We start from the raw sequence: 26,137 nt of genomic DNA, 5'->3' as shown, positions 1-26,137 counted from the left end.
TGTCAAATGCTGTGCAATCCAGCAACAAGTTCAAAAGATATTGCCATTCGGTCACAAACTGCTTATCTGTCCGAGTTGAAGCGTTTTTGATTAGGAGTGGAAATAACTAATGGATTTCATCAAGCTGGTTTCTGCTGTTGTAATGTGTTGTTTAATATATGATTCGGTACAATATATGTCAAATTCAGTTTTATCCCATCACAGGTTCAAAAGATATATCCATTCGGTCAAAAAGTGCTTGTCTCACGGAGTTGAAGTGTTTTTGATTAGGAGTGGAAATAACTAATGGATTTCATCAAGCTGGTTTCTGCTGTTGAAATATGTTGTTTAGAACATGATTCTGCACAATATATGTCAAAATCAGTGTCATCCAGCTACAGGTTCAAAAGATATAGCCATTCGTTCAAAAACTGCTTATCTCACAGAGTTGAAGCATTTTGGATTAGGAGTGTAAATAACGAATGAATTTCATCAAGCTGGTTTCTGCTGTTGAAAATTGTTGCTTAGGACATGATTCTGCACAATAAAATTCAAATTCAGTGTAATCCAGCTACAGGTTAAAAAGATATAGCCATTCGTTCAGAAACTGCTTATCTCACCGAGTTGAAAAGTTTTTGATTAGGAGTGGAAATAATGAATTAATTTCATCAAGCTGGTTTCTGCTGTTGTAATATGTTGTTTAGTACATGAGTCGGCACAATATATGTCAAATTCAGTGTTATCCCATTAAAGGTTTAAAAGATATAACCATTCGTTGAAAAAGTGCTTATCTCACCGAGTTGAAACGTTTTTGATTAGGAGTGGAAATAACTAATTAATAACATCAAGCTGGTTTCTGCTGTTGCAATATGTTGTTTAGGACATTATTCTTCACAATATATGTCAAATTCAGTGTAATCCCATCACAGGTTCAAAAGATATAGCCATTCGTTCAAAAACTGCTAATCTCACCGAGTTGAAGCGTTTTTGATTAGGAGTGGAAATAACTAATGAATTTCATCAAGGTGGTTTCTGCTGTTGCAATATGTTATTTAGGCTATGATTCTGCACAAAATATGTCAAATTCAGTGTAATCCGGTACAAAGTTCAAAAGATATAGCCATTCGTTCAAAACATGCTTATCTCACCGAGTTGAAGCGTTTTTGATAAGGAGTGGAAATAACTAATGAATAACATCAAGCTGGTTTCAGCTTTTGCAATATGTTGTTTAGGACATGATTCTGTACAATACATGTCAATTTCAGTGTAATCCAGCAACATGTTCAAAAGATAAAGACATTCGGTCAAAAACTGCTTATCTCACCGAGTTGAAGCATTTTTGATTAGGAGTGGAAATATCTAACGAATTTCATCATGCTGGTTTCTGATGTTGAAAATTGTTGTTTAGGACATGATTCTGCACGATAAATGTCAAATTCAGTGTAATCCCATCACAGGTTCAAAAGATATAGCCATTCGTTCAAAAACTGCTTATCTCACCGAGTTGAAGCGATTTTGATTAGGAGTGGAAATAACTAATGAATTTCATCAAGCTGGTTTCTGCTGTTGAAATATGTTGTTTAGAACATGATTCTGCACAATATATGTCAAAATCAGTGTCATCCAGCTACAGGTTCAAAAGAAAAAGCCATTCGTTCAAAAACTGCTTATCTCACCGAGTTGAAACGTTTTTGATTAGGAGTGGAAATAACGAATGAATTTCATCAAGCCGGTTTCTGCTGTTGCAATATGTTGTTTAGGACATGATTCTGTACAAAATATGTCAAATTCAGTGTTATCCCATCACAACTTCAAAAGATATAGCCATTCGGTCAAAAAGTGCTTCTCTCACAAGTTGAAGCATTTTTGATTAGGAGTGGAAATATCTAACGAATTTCATCATGCTGGTTTCTGCTGTTGAAAATTGTTGTTTAGGACATGGTTCTGCACAATATATGTCAAAATCAGTGTCATCCAGCTACATGTTCAAAACATATAGCCATTCGTTGAAAAATTGCTTTTCTCACCCAGTTGAAACGTTTTTGATTAGGAGTGGAAATAACTAATGAATTACACCAAGCTGGTTTCTGCTGTAGCAATATGTTTTTTTAAGACATGATTCTGCACAATATATGTCAATATCAGTGTAATCCCATAACAGGTTCAAAAGATATAGCCATACGTTCAAAGACTGCTTATCTCACCGAGTCGAAGCGTTTTTGATTAGGAGTGGTAATAACTAATGAATTTCATCAAGCTGATTTCTGCTGTTAAAATATGTTGTTTAGGACATGATTCAGCACAATATATAGCACATTCAGTGTAATCCCATCACAGGTTCAAAAGATATAGCCATTCGTTGAAAAATTGCTTTTCTCACCGAGTTGAAACGTTTTTGATTAGGAGTGGAAATAACTAATGAATAACACCAAGCTGGTTTTTGCTGTTTCAATATGTTGTTTAGGACATGATTCTACACAATATATGTCAAATTCAGTGTAATCCAGCTACAAGTTCAAAAGATATAGCCATTCGTTCAAAAACTGCTTATCTCACCGAGTTGAAGCTTTTTTGATTAGGACTGGAAATAACTAATGAATTTCATCAAGCTGGTTTCTGCTGATGCAATAAGTTGTTTAGGACATGATTCTGCACAATATATGTTAAATTCACTGTAATCCAGCTACAAGTTCAAAAGATATAGCCATCCGTTCAAAAACTGCTTATCTCACCGAGTTGAAGCGTTTTTGATCAGGAGTGGAAATAACTAATGAATCTCATCAAGCTGGTTTCTGTGGTTACAATATGTTGTTTAGGACATGATTCTGCACAATATATTGCAAATTCAGTGTAATACAGCTACAAGTTCAAAAGATATAGCCATTCGGTCAAAAACTGCTTATCTCACCGAGTTGAAACGTTTTTCATTAGGAGTGGAAATATCTAATGAATGACATCAAGCTGGTTTCTCCTGTTGCAATATGTTTTTTAAGACATGATTCTGCACAATATATGTCAAAATCAGTGTAATCCCATTACAGGTTCAAAAGATATAGCTATTCGTTCAAAGACTGCTTATTTCACAGAGTCGAAGCGTTTTTGATTAGGAGTGGAAATAACTAATGAATTTCATCAAGCTGGTTACTGCTGTTGCAATATGTTGTTTAGGACATGATTCTGCACAATATATATCAAATTCAGTGTAATCCCATCACAAGTTCAAAATATATAGGCATTCGTTCAAAAACTGCTTATCTCACCTAGTTAAAAAGTTTTTGATTAGGAGTGGAAATAACTAATGAATGTCATCAAGCTGGTTTCTGCTGTTGCAATATGTTGTTTAGGACATGATTCTGCACAATATATGTCAACTTCATTGTAATCCCATAACAGGTTCAAAAGATATAACCATTCGTTCCAAGACTACTTATCTCACCGAGTCGAAGCGATTTTGATTAGGAGTGGAAATAACTAATGAATAACATCAAGCTGGTTTCTGCTGTTGAAATATGTTGTTTAGAACATGATTCTGCACAATATATTTCAAAATCAGTGTCATCAAGGTACAGGTTCAAAAGATATAGCCATTCGTTCAAAAACTGCTTATCTCACCGAGTTGAAGCGTTTTTGATTAGGAGTGGAAATAACGAATGAATTTCATCAAGCTGGTTTCTGCTGTTGCAATAAGTTGTTTAGGACATGATTCTGTACAATATATGTCAAATGCAGTGTAATCCAGCAACAAGTTCAAAAGATATTGCCATTCGGTCACAAACTGCTTATCTCTCCGAGTTGAAGCGTTTTTGATTAGGAGTGGAAATAACTAATGGATTTCATCCAGCTGGTTTCTGCTGTTGTAATATGTTGTTTAATATATGATTCGGTACAATATATGTCAAATTCAGTGTTATCCCATCACAGGTTGAAAAGATATATCCATTCGGTCAAAAAGTGCTTGTCTCACGGAGTTGAAGTGTTTTTGATTAGGAGTGGAAATAACTAATGAATTTCATCAAGCTGGTTTCTGCTGTTGAAATATGTTGTTTAGAACATGATTCTGCACAATATATGTTAAATTCACTGTAATCCAGCTACAAATTCAAAAGATATAGCCATCCGTTCAAAAACTGCTTATCTCACCGAGTTGAAGCGTTTTTGATCAGGAGTGGAAATAACTAATGAATCTAATCAAGCTGGTTTCTGTGGTTGCAATATGTTGTTTAGGACATGAGACTGCACAATATATAGCAAATTCAGTGTAATACAGCTACAAGTTCAAAAGATATAGCCATTCGGTCAAAAACTGCTTATCTCACCGAGTTGAAACGTTTTTCATTAGGAGTGGAAATATCTAATGAATGACATCAAGCTGGTTTCTCCTGTTGCAATATGTTTTTTAAGACATGATTCTGCACAATATATATCAAATTCAGTGTAATCCCATCACAAGTTCAAAATATATAGGCATTCGTTCAAAAACTGCTTATCTCACCTAGTTGAAAAGTTTTTGATTACGAGTGGAAATAACTAATGAATGTCATCAAGCTGGTTTCTGCTGTTGCAATATGTTGTTTAGGACATGATTCTGCACAATATATGTCAACTTCATTGTAATCCCATAACAGGTTCAAAAGATATAACCATTCGTTCCAACACTACTTATCTCACCGAGTCGAAGCGATTTTGATTAGGAGTGGAAATAACTAATGAATAACATCAAGCTGGTTTCTGCTGTTGAAATATGTTGTTTAGATCATGATTCTGCACAATATATTTCAAAATCAGTGTCATCAAGGTACAGGTTCAAAAGATATAGCCATTCGTTCAAAAACTGCTTATCTCACCGAGTTGAAGCGTTTTTGATTAGGAGTGGAAATAACGAATGAATTTCATCAAGCTGGGGCCTGCTGTTGCAATAAGTTGTTTAGGACATGATTCTGTACAATATATGTCAAATGCAGTGTAATCCAGCAACAAGTTCAAAAGATATATCCATTCGGTCAAAAAGTGCTTGTCTCACGGAGTTGAAGTGTTTTTGATTAGGAGTGGAAATAACTAATGGATTTCATCAAGCTGGTTTCTGCTGTTGAAATATGTTGTTTAGAACATGATTCTGCACAATATATGTCAAAATCAGTGTCATCCAGCTACAGGTTCAAAAGATATAGCCATTCGTTCAAAAACTGCTTATCTCACAGAGTTGAAGCGTTTTTGATTAGGAGTGTAAATAACGAATTAATTTCATCAAGCTGGTTTCTGCTGTTGAAAATTGTTGCTTAGGACATGATTCTGCACAATAAAATTCAAATTCAGTGTAATCCAGCTACAGGTTCAAAAGATATAGCCATTCGTTCAGAAACTGCTTATCTCACCGAGTTGAAAAGTTTTTGATTAGGAGTGGAAATAATGAATTAATTTCATCAAGCTGGTTTCTGCTGTTGAAATATGTTGTTTAGAACATGATTCTGAGCAATATATGTCAAATTCAGTGTAATTCAGCTACAAGTTCAAAAGATATAGCCATTCGTTCAAAAACTGGTTATCTCACCTAGTTGAAACGTTTTTTATTAGGAGTGGAAATAACGAATGAATAACGTCAAACTGGTATTTGCTGTTACAATATGTTGTTTAGGACATTATTCTTCACAATATATGTCAAATTCAGTGTTATTCCATTGAAACCTCAAAAGATATAGCCTTTCGTTCAAAGACTGCTTATCTCATCGAGTCGAAGCGTTTTTGATTAGAAGTGGTAATAACTAATGAATTTCATCAAGCTGGTTTCTGCTGTTAAAATATGTTGTTTAGGACATGATTCTGCACAATATATATAAAATTCAGTGTAATCCAGCTACAAGTTCAAAATATATAGCCATTCGTTCAAAAACTGCCTATCTCACCGAGTTGAAGCGTTTTTTGATTAGGAGTGGAAATAACTAATGAATTTCATCAAGCTGGTTTCTGCTTTTGCAATATGTTGTTTAGGACATGATTCTGTACAATACATGTCAATTTCAGTGTAATCCTGCAACATGTTCAAAAGATAAAGCCATTCGGTCAAAAACTGCTTATCTCACCGAGTTGAAGCATTTTTGATTAGGAGTGGAAATATCTAACGAATTTCATCATGCTGGTTTCTGATGTTGAAAATTGTTGTTTAGGACATGATTCTGCACGATAAATGTCAAATTCAGTGTAATCCCATCACAGGTTCAAAAGATATAGCCATTCGTTCAAAAACTGCTTATCTCACCGAGTTGAAGCGATTTTGATTAGGAGTGGAAATAACTAATGAATTTCATCAAGCTGGTTTCTGCTGTTGAAATATGTTGTTTAGAACATGATTCTGCACAATATATGTCAAAATCAGTGTCATCCAGCTACAGGTTCAAAAGAAAAAGCCATTCGTTCAAAAACTGCTTATCTCACCGAGTTGAAACGTTTTTGATTAGGAGTGGTAATAACGAATGAATTTCATCAAGCCGGTTTCTGCTGTTGCAATATGTTGTTTAGGACATGATTCTGTACAAAATATGTCAAATTCAGTGTTATCCCATCACAACTTCAAAAGATATAGCCATTCGGTCAAAAAGTGCTTCTCTCACAAGTTGAAGCATTTTTGATTAGGAGTGGAAATATCTAACGAATTTCATCATGCTGGTTTCTGCTGTTGAAAATTGTTGTTTAGGACATGGTTCTGCACAATATATGTCAAAATCAGTGTCATCCAGCTACATGTTCAAAACATATAGCCATTCGTTGAAAAATTGCTTTTCTCACCCAGTTGAAACGTTTTTGATTAGGAGTGGAAATAACTAATGAATAATACCAAGCTGGTTTTTTGCTGTTGCAATATGTTGTTTAGGACATGATTCTGCACAATATATGTCAAATTCAGTGTAATCCAGCTACAAGTTCAAAAGATATAGCCATTCGTTCAAAAACTGCTTATCTCACCGAGTTGAAGCTTTTTTGATTAGGAGTGGAAATAACTAATGAATTTCATCAAGCTGGTTTCTGCTGATGCAATAAGTTGTTTAGGACATGATTCTGCACAATATATGTTAAATTCACTGTAATCCAGCTACAAGTTCAAAAGATATAGCCATCCGTTCAAAAACTGCTTATCTCACCGAGTTGAAGCGTTTTTGATTAGGAGTGGAAATAACTAATGAATTTCATCAAGCTGGTTTCTGCTGATGCAATAAGTTGTTTAGGACATGATTCTGCACAATATATGTTAAATTCACTGTAATCCAGCTACAAGTTCAAAAGATATAGCCATCCGTTCAAAAACTGCTTATCTCACCGAGTTGAAGCGTTTTTGATCAGGAGTGGAAATAACTAATGAATCTCATCAAGCTGGTTTCTGTGGTTGCAATATGTTGTTTAGGACATGATTCTGCACAATATATAGCAAATTCAGTGTAATACAGCTACAAGTTGAAAAGATATAGCCATTCGGTCAAAAACTGCTTATCTCACCGAGTTGAAACGTTTTTCATTAGGAGTGGAAAAATCTAATGAATGACATCAAGCTGGTTTCTCCTGTTGCAATATGTTTTTTAAGACATGATTCTGCACAATATATGTCAAAATCAGTGTAATCCCATTACAGGTTCAAAAGATATAGCTATTCGTTCAAAGACTGCTTATTTCACAGAGTCGAAGCGATTTTGATTAGGAGTGGAAATAACTAATGAATAACATCAAGCTGGTTTCTGCTGTTGAAATATGTTGTTTAGAACATGATTCTGCACAATATATTTCAAAATCAGTGTCATCAAGGTACAGGTTCAAAAGATATAGCCATTCGTTCAAAAACTGCTTATCTCACCGAGTTGAAGCGTTTTTGATTAGGAGTGGAAATAACTAATGGATTTCATCAAGCTGGTTTCTGCTGTTGAAATATGTTGTTTAGAACATGATTCTGCACAATATATGTCAAAATCAGTGTCATCCAGCTACAGGTTCAAAAGATATAGCCATTCGTTCAAAAACTGCTTATCTCACAGAGTTGAAGCGTTTTTGATTAGGAGTGTAAATAACGAATTAATTTCATCAAGCTGGTTTCTGCTGTTGAAAATTGTTGCTTAGGACATGATTCTGCACAATAAAATTCAAATTCAGTGTAATCCAGCTACAGGTTCAAAAGATATAGCCATTCGTTCAAAAACTGGTTATCTCACCTAGTTGAAACGTTTTTTATTAGGAGTGGAAATAACGAATGAATAACGTCAAACTGGTATTTGCTGTTACAATATGTTGTTTAGGACATTATTCTTCACAATATATGTCAAATTCAGTGTTATTCCATTGAAACCTCAAAAGATATAGCCTTTCGTTCAAAGACTGCTTATCTCATCGAGTCGAAGCGTTTTTGATTAGAAGTGGTAATAACTAATGAATTTCATCAAGCTGGTTTCTGCTGTTAAAATATGTTGTTTAGGACATGATTCTGCACAATATATATAAAATTCAGTGTAATCCAGCTACAAGTTCAAAATATATAGCCATTCGTTCAAATACTGCCTATCTCACCGAGTTGAAGCGTTTTTTGATCAGGAGTGGAAATAACTAATGAATAACATCAAGCTGGTTTCTGCTGTTGCAATCGGTTGTTTAGGACATGATTCTGCACAATATATGTCAAATTCAGTGTAATCCCATAACAAGTTAAAAAGATATAGCCATTCATTCAAAAAACTGCTCATCTCACCGAGTTGAAGCGTTTTTGATTAAGAGTTGAAATAACGAATGAATTTCATCAAGCTGATTTCTGCTGTTAAAATATGTTCTTTAGGACATGATTCTGCACAATATATATCAAATTCAGTCTCGTCCCATCACAGGTAGAAAAGATATAGCCATTCGTTCAAAAACTGCCTATCTCACCGAGTTGAAGCGTTTTTTGATTAGGAGTGGAAATAACTAATGAATTTCATCAAGCTGGTTTCTGCTGTTGCAATATGGTGTTTAGGACATGATTCTGCACAATATATATCAAATTCAGTGTAATCCCATCACAGGTTCAAAATATATAGTCATTCGTTCAAAAACTGCTTATCTCACCTAGTTGAAAAGTTTTTGATTAGGAGTGGAAATAACTAATTAATTTCATCAAGCTGGTTTCTGCTGTTGCAATATGTTGTTTAGGACATGATTCTGCACAATATATATCAAATTCAGTGTAATCCCATCACAGGTTCAAAATATATAGGCATTCGTTCAAAGACTGCTTATCTCACCGAGTCGAAGCGATTTTGATTAGGAGTGGAAATAACTAATGAATTTCATCAAGCTGGTTTCTGCTGTTGAAATATGTTTTTTAGAACATGATTCTGCACAATACATGTCAAATGCAGTGTAATCCAGCAACAAGATCAAAAGATATTGCCATTAGGTCACAAACTGCTTCTCTCACCGAGTTGAAGCGTTTTTGATCAGGAGTGGAAATAACTAATGGATTTCATCAAGCCGGTTTCTGTTGTTGTAATATGTTGTTTAATATATGATTCGGCACAATATATGTCAAATTCAGTGTTATCCCATCACAGGTTCAAAAGATATATCAATTCGGTCAAAAAGTGCTTGTCTCAAGGAGTTGAAGTGTTTTTTATTAGGAGTGGAAATAACTAATGGATTTCATCAAGCTGGTTTCAACTGTTGCAATATGTTATTTAGGACATGATTTTGTACAATATATGTCAAATTCAGTGTTATCCCATCACAACTTCAAAAGATATATCCATTCGTTCAAAAACTGCTCATCTCACCGAATTGAAGCGTTTGTTATTAGGAGTGGAAATAACTAATGAATTTCATCAAGCTGTTTTCTGCTGTTGAAATATGTTGTTTAGGACATGATTCTGCACAATATATGTAAAATTCAGTGAAATCCAGCCACAAGTTCAAAAGATATAGCCATTCGTTCAAAAACTGCTTATCTCACCGAGTTGAAACGTTTTTTTTTAGGAGTGGAAATAACTAATGAATAACATCAAGCTGGTTTCTGCTGTTGCAATATGTTGTTTAGGACATGATTCTGAGCGATATATGTCAAATTCAGTGTAATCCAGCAACAAGTTCAAAAGATATAGCCATTCGTTCAAAAACTGGTTATCTCACCGAGTTGAAACGTTTTTTATTAGGAGTGGAAATAACTAATGAATAACGTCAAACTGGTTTTTGCTGTTAAAATATGTTGTTTCGGACATGATTTTGTACAATATATGTCAAATTCAGTGTTATTCCATTGAAACCTCAAAAGATATAGCCATTCGTTCAAAGACTGCTTATCTCATCGAGTCGAAGCGTTTTTGATTAGGAGTGGTAATAACTAATGAATTTTATCAAGCTGGTTTCTGCTGTTAAAATATGTTGTTTAGGACATGATTCTGCACAATATATATAAAATTCAGTGTAATCCAGCAACAAGTTCAAAATATATAGCCATTCGTTCAAAAACTGCTCATCTCACCGAATTTAAGCGTTTTTTATTAGGAGTGGAAATAACTAATGAATTTCATCAAGCTGTTTTCTGCTGTTGAAATATGTTGTTTAGGACAAGATTTTGCACAATATATGTCAAATTCAATGAAATCCAGCCACAAGTTCAAAAGATATAGCCATTCGTTGAAAAAGTTCTTACCTCACCGAGTTGAAACGTTTTAGATTAGGAGTGGAAATAACTAATGAATAACATCAAGCTGGTTTCTGCTGTTGAAAATTGTTGTTTAGGACATGATTCTGCACAATAAAATTCAAATTCAGTGTAATCCAGCTACAGGTTCAAAAGATATAGCCATTCGTTCAGAAACTGCTTATCTCACCGAGTTGAAAAGTTTTTGATTAGGAGTGGAAATAATGAATTAATTTCATCAAGCTGGTTTTTGCTGTTGAAAATAATTGTTTAGGACATGATTTTGCAAATATATGTCAAATTCAGTGTAATCCAGCAACAAGTTCAAAAGATATTGCCATTCGGTCACAAACTGCTTATCTCACCGAGTTGAAGCGTTTTTGATCAGGAGTGGAAATAACTAATGGATTTCATCAAGCTGGTTACTGCTGTTGTAATATGTTGTTTAATATATGATTCGGCACAATATATGTCAAATTCAGTGTTATCCCATCACAGGTTCAAAAGATATATCGATTCGGTCAAAAAGTGCTTGTCTCACTGAGTTGAAGTGTTTTTGATTAGGAGTGGAAATAACTAATGAATTTCATCAAGCTGTTTTCTGCTGTTGAAATATGTTGTTTAGGTCATGATTTTGCACAATATATGTCAAATTCAGTGAAATCCAGCCACAAGTTCAAAAGATATAGCCATTCGTTCAAAAACTGCTTATCTCACCGAGTTGAAACGTTTTTTTTTAGGAGTGGAAATAACTAATGAATAACATCAAGCTGGTTTCTGCTGTTGCAATATGTTGTTTAGGACATGATTCTGAGCAATATATGTCAAATTCAGTGTAATCCAGCTACAAGTTCAAAAGATATAGCCATTCGTTCAAAAACTGGTTATCTCACCGAGTTGAAACGTGTTTTATTAGGAGTGGAAATAACTAATGAATGCCGTCAAACTGGTTTTTGCTGTTACAATATGTTGTTTAGGACATAATTCTGCACAATATATATAAAATTCAGTGTAATCCCATCACATGTTCAAAAGATATAGCCATTCGTTGAAAAAGTTCTTACCTCACCGAGTTGAAACGTTTTAGATTAGGAGTGGAAATAACTAATGAATAAAATCAAGCTTGTTTTAGCTGTTGCAATATGTTGTTTAGGACATGATTCTACACAATATATGTCAAATTCCGTGTAATTCCGTAACAGGTTCAAAAGATATAGCTATTCGTTCAAAGACTGCTTATTTCACAGAGTCGAAGCGTTTTTGATTAGGAGTGGAAATAACTAATGAATTTCATCAAGCTGGTTTCTGCTGTTGCAATATGTTGTTTAAGACATGATTCTGCACAATATATATCAAATTCAGTGTAATCCCATCACAGGTTCAAAATATATAGGCATTCGTTCAAAGACTGCTTATCTCACCTAGTTGAAAAGTTTTTGATTAGGAGTGGAAATAACGAATGAATTTCATCAAGCTGGTTTCTGCTGTTGAAATATGTTGTTTAGGACATGATTCTGCACAATATATGTCAAATGAAGTGTAATCCAGCAACAAGATCAAAAGATATTGCCATTCGGTCACAAACTGCTTATCTCACCGAGTTGAAGCGTTTTTGATTAGGAGTGGAAATAACTAATGGATTTTATCAAGCTGGTTTCTGAGGTTGTAATATTTTGTTTAATATATGATTCGGTACAATATATGTCAAATTCAGTGTTATCCCATCACAGGTTCAAAAGATATATCCATTCGGTCAAAAAGTGCTTGTCTCACGGAGTTGAAGTGTTTTTGATTAGGAGTGGAAATAACTAATGGATTTCATCAAGCTGGTTCCTGCTGTTGAAATATGTTGTTTAGAACATGATTCTGCACAATATATGTCAAAATCAGTGTCATCCAGCTACAGGTTCAAAAGATATAGCCATTCGTTCAAAAACTGCTTATCTCACAGAGTTGAAGCGTTTTTTATTAGGAGTGGAAATAACGAATGAATAACGTCAAACTGGTTTTTGCTGTTACAATATGTTGTTTAGGACATAATTCTGCACAATATATGTCAAATTCAGTGTTATTCCATTGAAACCTCAAAAGATATAGCCATTCGTTCAAAGACTGCTTATCTCATCGAGTCAAAGCGTTTTTGATTAGGAGTGGTAATAACTAATGAATTTCATCAAGCTGGTTTCTGCTGTTAAAATATGTTGTTTAGGTCAGGATTCTGCACAATATATATAAATTCAGTGTAATCCAGCTACAAGTTCAAAATATATAGCCATTCGTTCAAAAACTGCTTATCTCACCGAGTTGAAGCGTTTTTTGATTAGGAGTGAAAATAACTAATGAATAACATCAAGCTGGTTTCTCCTGTTTCAATATGTTGTTTAGGATATGATTCTGCACAATATATATCAAATTCAGTGTAATCCCATAACAGGTTCAAAAGATATAGCCATTCATTCAAAAACTGCTTATCTCACCGAGTTGAAGCGTTTTTGATTAAGAGTTGAAATAACGAATGATTTTCATCAAGCTGGTTTCTGCTGTTAAAATATGTTCTTTAGGACATGATTCTGCACAATATATATCAAATTCAGTGTCGTCCCATCAGAGGTAGAAAAGATATAGCCATTCGTTCAAAGACTGCTTATCTCAACGAGTTGAAGTGTTTTTGATTAGGAGTGGAAATAACTAATGAATTTCATCAAGCTGTTTTCTGCTGTTGCAATATGTTGTTTAGGACATGATTCTGCACAATATATATAAAATTCAGTGTAATCCCATCACATGTTCAAAAGATATAGCCATTCGTTGAAAAAGTTCTTACCTCACCGAGTTGAAACGTTTTAGATTAGGAGTGGAAATAACTAATGAATAAAATCAAGCTTGTTTCTGCTGTTGCAATATGTTGTTTAGGACATGATTCTACACAATATATGTCAAATTCCGTGTAATCCCATCACAGGTTCAAAAGATATAGCTATTCGTTCAAAGACTGCTTATTTCACAGAGTCAAAGCATTTTTGATTAGGAGTGGAAATAACTAATGAATTTCATCAAGCTGGTTTCTGCTGTTGCAATATGTTGTTTAAGACATGATTCTGCACAATATATATCAAATTCAGTGTAATCCCATCACAGGTTCAAAATATATAGGCATTCGTTCAAAGACTGCTTATCTCACCTAGTTGAAAAGTTTTTGATTAGGAGTGGAAATAACGAATGAATTTCATCAAGCTGGTTTCTGCTGTTGAAATATGTTGTTTAGGACATGATTCTGAACAATTTATGTCAAATGCAGTGTAATCCAGCAACAAGATCAAAAGATATTGCCATTCGGTCACAAACTGCTTATCTCACCGAGTTGAAGCGTTTTTGATTCGGAGTGGAAATAACTAATGGATTTCATCAAGCTGGTTTCTGCTGTTGCAATATGTTGTTTAGGACATGATTCTGAGCAATATATGTCAAATTCAGTGTAATCCAGCAACAAGTTCAAAAGATATAGCCATTCGTTCAAAAACTGGTTATCTCACCGAGTTGAAACGTTTTTTATTAGGAGTGGAAATAACGAATGAATAATGTCAAACTGGTTTTTGCTGTTACAATATGTTGTTTAGGACATAATTCTGCACAATATATGTCAAATTCAGAGTTATTCCATTGAAACCTCAAAAGATATAGCCATTCGTTCAAAGACTGCTTATCTCATCGAGTCGAAGCGTTTTTGATTAGGAGTGGAAATAACTAATGAATTTCATCAAGCTGTTTTCTGCTGTTGCAGTATGTTGTTTAGGACATGATTCTGCACAATATATATAAAATTCAGTGTTATCCCATCACAGGTTCAAAAGATATAGCCATTCGTTGAAAAAGTTCTTACCTCACCGAGTTGAAACGTTTTAGATTAGGAGTGGAAATAACTAATGAATAACATCAAGCTGGTTTCTGCTGTTGCAATCGGTTGTTTAGGACATGAATCTGCACAATATATGTCAAATTCAGTGTAATCTCATAACACGTTCAAAAGATATAGCCATTCATTCAAAAACTGCTTATCTCACCGAGTTGAAGCGTTTATGATTAAGAGTTAAAATAACGAATGAATTTCATCAAGCTGGTTTCTGCTGTTAAAATATGTTCTTTAGGACATGATTCTGCACAATATATATCAAATTCAGTGTCGTCCCATAACAGGTAGAAAAGATATAGCCATTTGTTCAAAGACTGCTTATCTCAACGAGTTGAAGCATTTTTGATTAGGAGTGGAAATAACTAATTAATTTCATCAAGCTGTTTTCTGCTGTTGCAGTATGTTGTTTAGGACATGATTCCGCACAATATATATAAAATTCAGTGTAATCCCATCACAGGTTCAAAAGATATAGCCATTCGTTGAAAAAGTTCTTACCTCACCGAGTTGAAACGTTTTAGATTAGGAGTGGAAATAACTAATGAATAACATCAAGCTGGTTTCTGCTGTTGCAATCGGTTGTTTAGGACATGAATCTGCACAATATATGTCAAATTCAGTGTAATCCCATAACACGTTCAAAAGATATAGCCATTCATTCAAAAACTGCTTATCTCACCGAGTTGAAGCGTTTATGATTAAGAGTTAAAATAACGAATGAATTTCATCAAGCTGGTTTCTGCTGTTAAAATATGTTCTTTAGGACATGATTCTGCACAATATATATCAAATTCAGTGTCGTCCCATAACAGGTAGAAAAGATATAGCCATTTGTTCAAAGACTGCTTATCTCAACGAGTTGAAGCATTTTTGATTAGGAGTGGAAATAACTAATTAATTTCATCAAGCTGTTTTCTGCTGTTGCAGTATGTTGTTTAGGACATGATTCCGCACAATATATATAAAATTCAGTGTAATCCCATCACAGGTTCAAAAGATATAGCCATTCGTTGAAAAAGTTCTTACCTCACCGAGTTGAAACGTTTTAGATTAGGAGTGGAAATAACTAATGAATAAAATCAAGCTTGTTTCTGCTGTTGCAATATGTTGTTTAGGACATGATTCTACACAATATATGTCAAATTCCGTGTAATCCTATAACAGGTTCAAAAGATATAGCTATTCGTTCAAAGACTGCTTATTTCACAGAGTCGAAGCGTTTTTGATTAGGAGTGAAAATAACTAATGAATTTCATTAAACTGGTTTCTGCTGTTGCAATATGTTGTTTAGGACATGATTCTGCACAATATATATCAAATTCAGTGTAATCCCATCACAGGTTCAAAATATATAGGCATTCGTTCAAAGACTGCTTATCTCACCTAGTTGAAAAGTTTTTAATTAGGAGTGGAAATAACTAATGAATTTCATCAAGCTGGTTTCTGGTGTTGCAATATGTTGTTTAGGACATGTTTTTGCACAATATATGTCAACGTCATTGTAATCCCATAACAGGTTCAAAAGATATAGCCATTAGTTCAAAGACTGCTTATCTCCCCGAGTCGAAGCGATTTTGATTAGGAGTGGAAATAACTAATGAATTTCATCAAGCTGGTTTCTGCTGTTGAAATATGTTGTTTAGAACATGATTCTGCACAATATATGTCAAAATCAGTGTCATCCAGGTACAGGTTCAAAAGATATAGCCATTCGTTCAAAAACTGCTTATCTCACCGAGTTGAAGCGTTTTTGATTAGGAGTGGAAATAACGAATGAAATTCATCAAGCTGGTTTCTGCTGTTGATATATGTTGTTTAGGACATGATTCTGCACAATATATGTCAAATGCAGTGTAATCCAGCAACAAGATCAAAAGATATTGCCATTCGGTCACAAACTGCTTATCTCACCGAGTTGAAAAGTTTTAGATTAGGAGTGGAAATAATGAATTAATTTCATCAAGCTGGTTTCTGCTGTTGAAAATAAATGTTTAGGACATGATTCTGCAAATATATGTCAAATTCAGTGTAATCCCATAAGAGGTTCAAAAGATATAGCCATTCGTTGAAAAAGTGCTTATCTCACCGAGTTGAAACGTTTTTTGTTTAGGAGTGGAAATAACTAATGAATAACATCAAGATGGTTTCTGCTGTTGCAATAAGTTGTTTAGGACATGATTCTGCACAATATATGTTAAATTCAGTGTTATTCCATTGAAACCTCAAAAGATATAGCCATTCGTTCAAAGACTGCTTATCTCATCGAGGTGAAGCGTTTTTGATTGGGAGTGGTAATAACTAATGAATTTCATCAAGCTGGTTTTTGCTGTTACAATATGTCATTTAGGACATGATTCTGCACAATATATGTCAAATTCAGTCTAAACCCAATACAGGTTCAAAAGATATAGCCATTCGTTCAAAGACTGCTTATCTCACCGAGTCAAGCGTTTTTGATTAGGAGTGGAAATATCTAGTGAATTTCATCAAGCTGGTTTCTGCTGTTGCAATAAGTTGTTTAGGACATGATTCTGCACAATATATGTCAATTTCAGTGTAGTCCCATTACAGGTTCAAAATATATAGCCATTCGTTCAAAGACTGCATATCTCACAGAGCCAAAGCGTTTTTGACTAGCATTGGAAATAACTAATGAATAACATCAAGCTGGTTTTTGCTGTTTTAATATGTTGTTTAGAACATCATTCTGCACAATATATGTCAAATTCAGTGTAATCCCATCACAGGTTCAAAATATATAGCCATTCGTTCAAAAACTGCTTATCTCACCGAGTTGAAGCGATTTTGATTAGGAGTGGAAATAACTAATGAATTTCATCAAGCTGGTTTCTGCTGTTGAAATATGTTGTTTAGAACATGATTCTGCACAATATATGTCAAAATCAGTGTCATCCAGCTACAGGTTCAAAAGATATAGCCATTCGTTCAAAAACTGCTTATCTCACCGAGTTGAAGCGTTTTTGATTAGGAGTGGAAATAACGAATGAATTTCATCAAGCCGGTTTCTGCTGTTGCAATATGTTGTTTAGGACATGATTCTGTACAAAATATGTCAAATTCAGTGTTAGCCCATCACAACTTCAAAAGATATAGCCATTCGTTCAAAAACTGCTTATCTCACCGAGTTGAAGCGTTTTTGATTAGGAGTGGAAATAACTAATGAATTTCATCAAGCCGGTTTCTGTTGTTGAAATATGTTGTTTAGGACATGATCCTGCACAATATATGTCAAATTCAGTGTAATCCCATCATAGGTTCAAAAGATATAGCCATTCGGTCAAAAACTGCTTATCTCACCAAGTTGAAACGTTTTTGATTAGGAGTGGAAATAACCAATGAATTTCATCAAGCTGGTTTTTGCTGTTGAAATATGTTTTATAGGACATGATTCTGCACAATAAATGTCAGATTCAGTGTAATCCCATCACAGGTTCAAAATATATAGCCATTCGTTCAAAGACTGCTTATCTCACTGAGTGAATCGTTTTTGATTAGGAGTGGAAATAACTAATGAATTTCATCAAGCTGGTTTCTGCTGTTGAAATATGTTGTTTAGAACATGGTTCTGCACAATATATGTCAAAATCAGTGTCATCCAGCTACATGTTCAAAACATATAGCCATTCGTTGAAAAATTGATTTTCTCACCGATTTGAAACGTTTTTGATTAGGAGTGGAAATAACTAATGAATTACACCAAGCTGGTTTCTGCTGTTGCAATATGTTTTTTAAGACATGATTCTGAACAATATATGTCAAATTCAGTGTAATCCCATAACAGGTTCAAAAGATATAGCCATACGTTCAAAGACTGCTTATCTCACCGAGTCGAAGCATTTTTGATTAGGAATGGTAATAACAAATGAATTTCATCAAGCTGGTTTCTGCTGTTAAAATATGTTGTTTAGGACATGATTCAGCACAATATATAGCACATTCAGTGTAATCCCATCACAGGTTTAAATGATATAGCCATTCGTTGAAAAATTGCTTTTCTCACCGAGTTGAAACGTTTTTGATTAGGAGTGGAAATAACTAATGAATAACACCAAGATGGTTTTTGCTGTTGCAATATGTTGTTTAGGACATGATTCTGCGCAATATATGTCAAATTCAGTGTAATCCAGCTACAAGTTCAAAAGATATAGCCATTCGTTCAAAAACTGCTTATCTCACCGAGTTGAAGCGTTTTTGATTAGGAGTGGAAATAACTAATGAATTTCATCAAGCTGGTTTCTGCTGTTAAAATATGTTGTTTAGGACATGATTCAGCACAATATATAGCACATTCAGTGTAATTCCATCACAGGTTCAAAAGATATAGCCATTCGTTGAAAAATTGCTTTTCTCCTTGAGTTGAAACGTTTTTGATTAGGAGTGGAAATAACAAATGAATAACACCAAGCTGGTTTTTGCTGTTGCAAAATGTTGTTTAAGACATGATTCTGCACAATATATGTCAAATTCAGTGTAATCCAGCTACAAGTTCAAAAGATATAGCCATTCGTTCAAAAACTGCTTATCTCACCGAGTTGAAACGTTTTTGATTAGGAGTGGAAATAACTAATGAATTTCATCAAGCTGGTTTCTGCTGATGCAATAAGTTGTTTAGGACATGATTCTGCACAATATATGTTAAATTCACTGTAATCCAGCTACAAGTTCAAAAGATATAGCCATCCGTTCAAAAACTGCTTATCTCATCGAGTTGAAGCGTTTTTGATCAGGAGTGAAAATAACTAATGAATCTCATCAAGCTGGTTTCTGTGGTTGCAATATGTTGTTTAGGACATGATTCTGCACAATATATAGCAAATTCAGTGTAATACAGCTACAAGTTCAAAAGATATAGCCATTCGGTCAAAAACTGCTTATCTCACCGAGTTGAAACATTTTTGATTAGGAGTGGAAATATCTAATGAATGACATCAAGCTGGTTTCCCCTGTTGCAATATGTTTTTTAAGACATGATTCTGCACAATATATGTCAAAATCAGTGTTATCCCATCACAGGTTCAAAATATATAGCTATTCGTTCAAAGACTGCTTATTTCACAGAGTCTAAGCGTTTTTGATTAGGAGTGGAAATAACTAATGAATTTCATCAAGCTGGTTTCTGCTGTTGCAATATGTTGTTTAGGACATGATTTTGCACAATATATATCAAATTCAGTGTAATCCCATCACAAGTTCAAAATATATAGGCATTTGTTTAAAAACTGCTTATCTCACCTAGTTGAAAAGTTTTTGATGAGGAGTGGAAATAACTAATGAATTTCATCAAGCTGGTTTCTGCTGTTGCAATATGTTGTTTAGGACAGGATTCTGCACAATATATGTCAACTTCATTGTAATCCCATAACAGGTTCAAAAGATATAACCATTCGTTCCAAGACTGCTTATCTCACAGAGTATAAGCGATTTTGATTAGGAGTGGAAATAACTAATGAATAACATCAAGCTGGTTTCTGCTGTTGAAATATGTTGTTTAGAACATGATTCTGCACAATATATGTCAAAATCAGTGTCATCCAGGTACAGGTTCAAAAGATATAGCCATTCGTTCGAAAACTGCTTATCTCGCCGAGTTGAAGCGTTTTTGATTAGGAGTGGAAATAACGAATTAATTTCATCAAGCTGGTTTCTGCTGTTGCAATAAGTTGTTTAGGACATGATTCTGTACAATATATGTCAAATGCTGTGCAATCCAGCAACAAGTTCAAAAGATATTGCCATTCGGTCACAAACTGCTTATCTGTCCGAGTTGAAGCGTTTTTGATTAGGAGTGGAAATAACTAATGGATTTCATCAAGCTGGTTTCTGCTGTTGTAATGTGTTGTTTAATATATGATTCGGTACAATATATGTCAAATTCAGTTTTATCCCATCACAGGTTCAAAAGATATATCCATTCGGTCAAAAAGTGCTTGTCTCACGGAGTTGAAGTGTTTTTGATTAGGAGTGGAAATAACTAATGGATTTCATCAAGCTGGTTTCTGCTGTTGAAATATGTTGTTTAGAACATGATTCTGCACAATATATGTCAAAATCAGTGTCATCCAGCTACAGGTTCAAAAGATATAGCCATTCGTTCAAAAACTGCTTATCTCACAGAGTTGAAGCGTTTTTGATTAGGAGTGTAAATAACGAATGAATTTCATCAAGCTGGTTTCTGCTGTTGAAAATTGTTGCTTAGGACATGATTCTGCACAATAAAATTCAAATTCAGTGTAATCCAGCTACAGGTTAAAAAGATATAGCCATTCGTTCAGAAACTGCTTATCTCACCGAGTTGAAAAGTTTTTGATTAGGAGTGGAAATAATGAATTAATTTCATCAAGCTGGTTTCTGCTGTTGTAATATGTTGTTTAGTACATGAGTCGGCACAATATATGTCAAATTCAGTGTTATCCCATTAAAGGTTTAAAAGATATAACCATTCGTTGAAAAAGTGCTTATCTCACCGAGTTGAAACGTTTTTGATTAGGAGTGGAAATAACTAATTAATAACATCAAGCTGGTTTCTGCTGTTGCAATATGTTGTTTAGGACATGATTCTGCACAATATATGTCAAATTCAGTGTAATCCCATCACAGGTTCAAAAGATATAGCCATTCGTTCAAATACTGCTTATCTCACCGAGTTGAAGCGTTTTTGATTAGGAGTGGAAATATCTAATGAATTTCATCAAGCTGGTATCTGCTGTTGATATAAGTTGTTTAGTATATGATTCGGCACAATATATGTCAAATTCAGTGTTATCCCATCACAACTTCAAAAGATATAGCCATTCGTTCAAAAACTGCTAATCTCACCGAGTTGAAGCGTTTTTGATTAGGAGTGGAAATAACTGATGAATTTCATCAAGGTGGTTTCTGCTGTTGCAATATGTTATTTAGGCTATGATTCTGCACAAAATATGTCAAATTCAGTGTAATCCGGTACAAAGTTCAAAAGATATAGCCATTCGTTCAAAACATGCTTATCTCACCGAGTTGAAGCGTTTTTGATAAGGAGTGGAAATAACTAATGAATAACATCAAGCTGGTTTCTGCTTTTGCAATATGTTGTTTAGGACATGATTCTGTACAATACATGTCAATTTCAGTGTAATCCAGCAACATGTTCAAAAGATAAAGCCATTCGGTCAAAAACTGCTTATCTCACCGAGTTGAAGCATTTTTGATTAGGAGTGGAAATATCTAACGAATTTCATCATGCTGGTTTCTGCTGTTGAAAATTGTTGTTTAGGACATGATTCTGCACGATAAATGTCAAATTCAGTGTAATCCCATCACAGGTTCAAAAGATATAGCCATTCGTTCAAAAACTGCTTATCTCACCGAGTTGAAGCGATTTTGATTAGGAGTGGAAATAACTAATGAATTTCATCAAGCTGGTTTCTGCTGTTGAAATATGTTCTTTAGAACATGATTCTGCACAATATATGTCAAAATCAGTGTCATCCAGCTACAGGTTCAAAAGATAAAGCCATTCGTTCAAAAACTGCTTATCTCACCGAGTTGAAACGTTTTTGAGTAGGAGTGGAAATAACGAATGAATTTCATCAAGCCGGTTTCTGCTGTTGCAATATGTTGTTTAGGACATGATTCTGTACAAAATATGTCAAATTCAGTGTTATCCCATCACAACTTCAAAAGATATAGCCATTCGGTCAAAAAGTGCTTCTCTCACAAGTTGAAGCATTTTTGATTAGGAGTGGAAATATCTAACGAATTTCATCATGCTGGTTTCTGCTGTTGAAAATTGTTGTTTAGGACATGGTTCTGCACAATATATGTCAAAATCAGTGTCATCCAGCTACATGTTCAAAACATATAGCCATTCGTTTAAAAATTGCTTTTCTCACCCAGTTGAAATGTTTTTGATTAGGAGTGGAAATAACTAATGAATTACACCAAGCTGGTTTCTGCTGTAGCAATATGTTTTTTTAAGACATGATTCTGCACAATATATGTCAAATTCAGTGTAATCCCATAACAGGTTCAAAAGATATAGCCATACGTTCAAAGACTGCTTATCTCACCGAGTCGAAGCGTTTTTGATTAGGAGTGGTAATAACTAATGAATTTCATCAAGCTGGTTTCTGCTGTTAAAATATGTTGTTTAGGACATGATTCAGCACAATATATAGCACATTCAGTGTAATCCCATCACAGGTTCAAAAGATATAGCCATTCGTTGAAAAATTGCTTTTCTCACCGAGTTGAAACGTTTTTGATTAGGAGTGGAAATAACTAATGAATAACACCAAGCTGGTATTTGCTGTTGCAATATGTTGTTTAGGACATGATTCTGCACAATATATGTCAAATTCAGTGTAATCCAGCTACAAGTTCAAAAGATATAGCCATTCGTTCAAAAACTGCTTATCTCACCGAGTTGAAGCGTTTTTGATTAGGACTGGAAATAACTAATGAATTTCATCAAGCTGGTTTCTGCTGATGCAATAAGTTGTTTAGGACATGATTCTGCACAATATATGTTAAATTCACTGTAATCCAGCTACAAGTTCAAAAGATATAGCCATCCGTTCAAAAACTGCTTATCTCACCGAGTTGAAGCGTTTTTGATCAGGAGTGGAAATAACTAATGAATCTCATCAAGCTGGTTTCTGTGGTTGCAATATGTTGTTTAGGACATGATTCTGCACAATATATAGCAAATTCAGTGTAATACAGCTACAAGTTCAAAAGATATAGCCATTCGGTCAAAAACTGCTTATCTCACCGAGTTGAAACGTTTTTCATTAGGAGTGGAAATATCTAATGAATGACATCAAGCTGGTTTCTCCTGTTGCAATATGTTTTTTAAGACATGATTCTGCACAATATATGTCAAAATCAGTGTAATCCCATTACAGGTTCAAAAGATATAGCTATTCGTTCAAAGACTGCTTATTTCACAGAGTCGAAGCGTTTTTGATTAGGAGTGGAAATAACTAATGAATTTCATCAAGCTGGTTACTGCTGTTGCAATATGTTGTTTAGGACATGATTCTGCACAATATATATCAAATTCAGTGTAATCCCATCACAAGTTCAAAATATATAGGCATTCGTTCAAAAACTGCTTATCTCACCTAGTTGAAAAGTTTTTGATTAGGAGTGGAAATAACTAATGAATGTCATCAAGCTGGTTTCTGCTGTTGCAATATGTTGTTTAGGACATGATTCTGCACAATATATGTCAACTTCATTGTAATCCCATAACAGGTTCAAAAGATATAACCATTCGTTCCAAGACTACTTATCTCACCGAGTCGAAGCGATTTTGATTAGGAGTGGAAATAACTAATGAATAACATCAAGCTGGTTTCTGCTGTTGAAATATGTTGTTTAGAACATGATTCTGCACAATATATTTCAAAATCAGTGTCATCAAGGTACAGGTTCAAAAGATATAGCCATTCGTTCAAAAACTGCTTATCTCACCGAGTTGAAGCATTTTTGATTAGGAGTGGAAATAACGAATGAATTTCATCAAGCTGGTTTCTGCTGTTGCAATAAGTTGTTTAGGACATGATTCTGTACAATATATGTCAAATGCAGTGTAATCCAGCAACAAGTTCAAAAGATATTGCCATTCGGTCACAAACTGCTTATCTCTCCGAGTTGAAGCGTTTTTGATTAGGAGTGGAAATAACTAATGGATTTCATCCAGCTGGTTTCTGCTGTTGTAATATGTTGTTTAATATATGATTCGGTACAATATATGTAAAATTCAGTGTTATCCCATCACAGGTTCAAAAGATATATCCATTCGGTCAAAAAGTGCTTGTCTCACGGAGTTGAAGTGTTTTTGATTAGGAGTGGAAATAACTAATGGATTTCATCAAGCTGGTTTCTGCTGTTGAAATATGTTGTTTAGAACATGATTCTGCACAATATATGTCAAAATCAGTGTCATCCAGCTACAGGTTCAAAAGATATAGCCATTCGTTCAAAAACTGCTTATCTCACAGAGTTGAAGCGTTTTTGATTAGGAGTGTAAATAACGAATTAATTTCATCAAGCTGGTTTCTGCTGTTGCAATATGTTGTTTAGAACATGATTCTGAGCAATATATGTCAAATTCAGTGTAATTCAGCTACAAGTTCAAAAGATATAGCCATTCGTTCAAAAACTGGTTATCTCACCTAGTTGAAACGTTTTTTATTAGGAGTGGAAATAACGAATGAATAACGTCAAACTGGTATTTGCTGTTACAATATGTTGTTTAGGACATAATTCTTCACAATATATGTCAAATTCAGTGTTATTCCATTGAAACCTCAAAAGATATAGCCTTTCGTTCAAAGACTGCTTATCTCATCGAGTCGAAGCGTTTTTGATTAGAAGTGGTAATAACTAATGAATTTCATCAAGCTGGTTTCTGCTGTTAAAATATGTTGTTTAGGACATGATTCTGCACAATATATATAAAATTCAGTGTAATCCAGCTACAAGTTCAAAATATATAGCCATTCGTTCAAAAACTGCCTATCTCACCGAGTTGAAGCGTTTTTTGATTAGGAGTGGAAATAACTAATGAATAACATCAAGCTGGTTTCTGCTGTTGCAATATGTTGTTTAGGACATGATTCTGCACAATATATGTCAAATTCAGTGTAATCCCATAACAGGTTAAAAAGATATAGCCATTCGTTCGAAAAACTGCTCATCTCACCGAGTTGAAGCGCTTTTGATTAAGAGTTGAAATAACGAATGAATTTCATCAAGCTGGTTTCTGCTGTTAAAATATGTTCTTTAGGACATGATTCTGCACAATATATATCAAATTCAGTGTCGTCCCATCACAGGTAGAAAAGATATAGCCATTCGTTCAAAATCTGCCTATCTCACCGAGTTGAAGCGTTTTTTGATTAGGAGTGGAAATAACTAATGAATTTCATCAAGCTGGTTTCTGCTGTTGCAATATGTTGTTTAGGACATGATTCTGCACAATATATATCAAATTCAGTGTAATCCCATCACAGGTTCAAAATATATAGTCATTCGTTCAAAAACTGCTTATCTCACCTAGTTGAAAAGTTTTTGATTAGGAGTGGAAATAACTAATGAATGTCATCAAGCTGGTTTCTGCTGTTGCAATATGTTGTTTAGGACATGATTCTGCACAATATATGTCAACTTCATTGTAATCCCATAACAGGTTCAAAAGATATAACCATTCGTTCCAAGACTACTTATCTCACCGAGTCGAAGCGATTTTGATTAGGAGTGGAAATAACTAATGAATAACATCAAGCTGGTTTCTGCTGTTGAAATATGTTGTTTAGAACATGATTCTGCACAATATATTTCAAAATCAGTGTCATCAAGGTACAGGTTCAAAAGATATAGCCATTCGTTCAAAAACTGCTTATCTCACCGAGTTGAAGCATTTTTGATTAGGAGTGGAAATAACTAATGAATAACATCAAGCTGGTTTCTGCTGTTGCAATATGTTGTTTAGGACATGATTCTGAGTAATATATGTCAAATTCAGTGTAATCCAGCTACAAGTTCAAAAGATATAGCCATTCGTTCAAAGACTGCTTATCTCATCGAGTCGAAGCGTT

The sequence above is a fragment of the Fistularia commersonii genome, chromosome 23 (genome assembly GCF_037954325.1).
Source record: "Fistularia commersonii isolate RoL2024-O1a breed Wild chromosome 23, RoL_Fcom_v1.0, whole genome shotgun sequence".
Lineage (NCBI taxonomy): Eukaryota > Metazoa > Chordata > Actinopteri > Syngnathiformes > Fistulariidae > Fistularia > Fistularia commersonii.
This window is presented reverse-complemented; position numbering follows the sequence as displayed.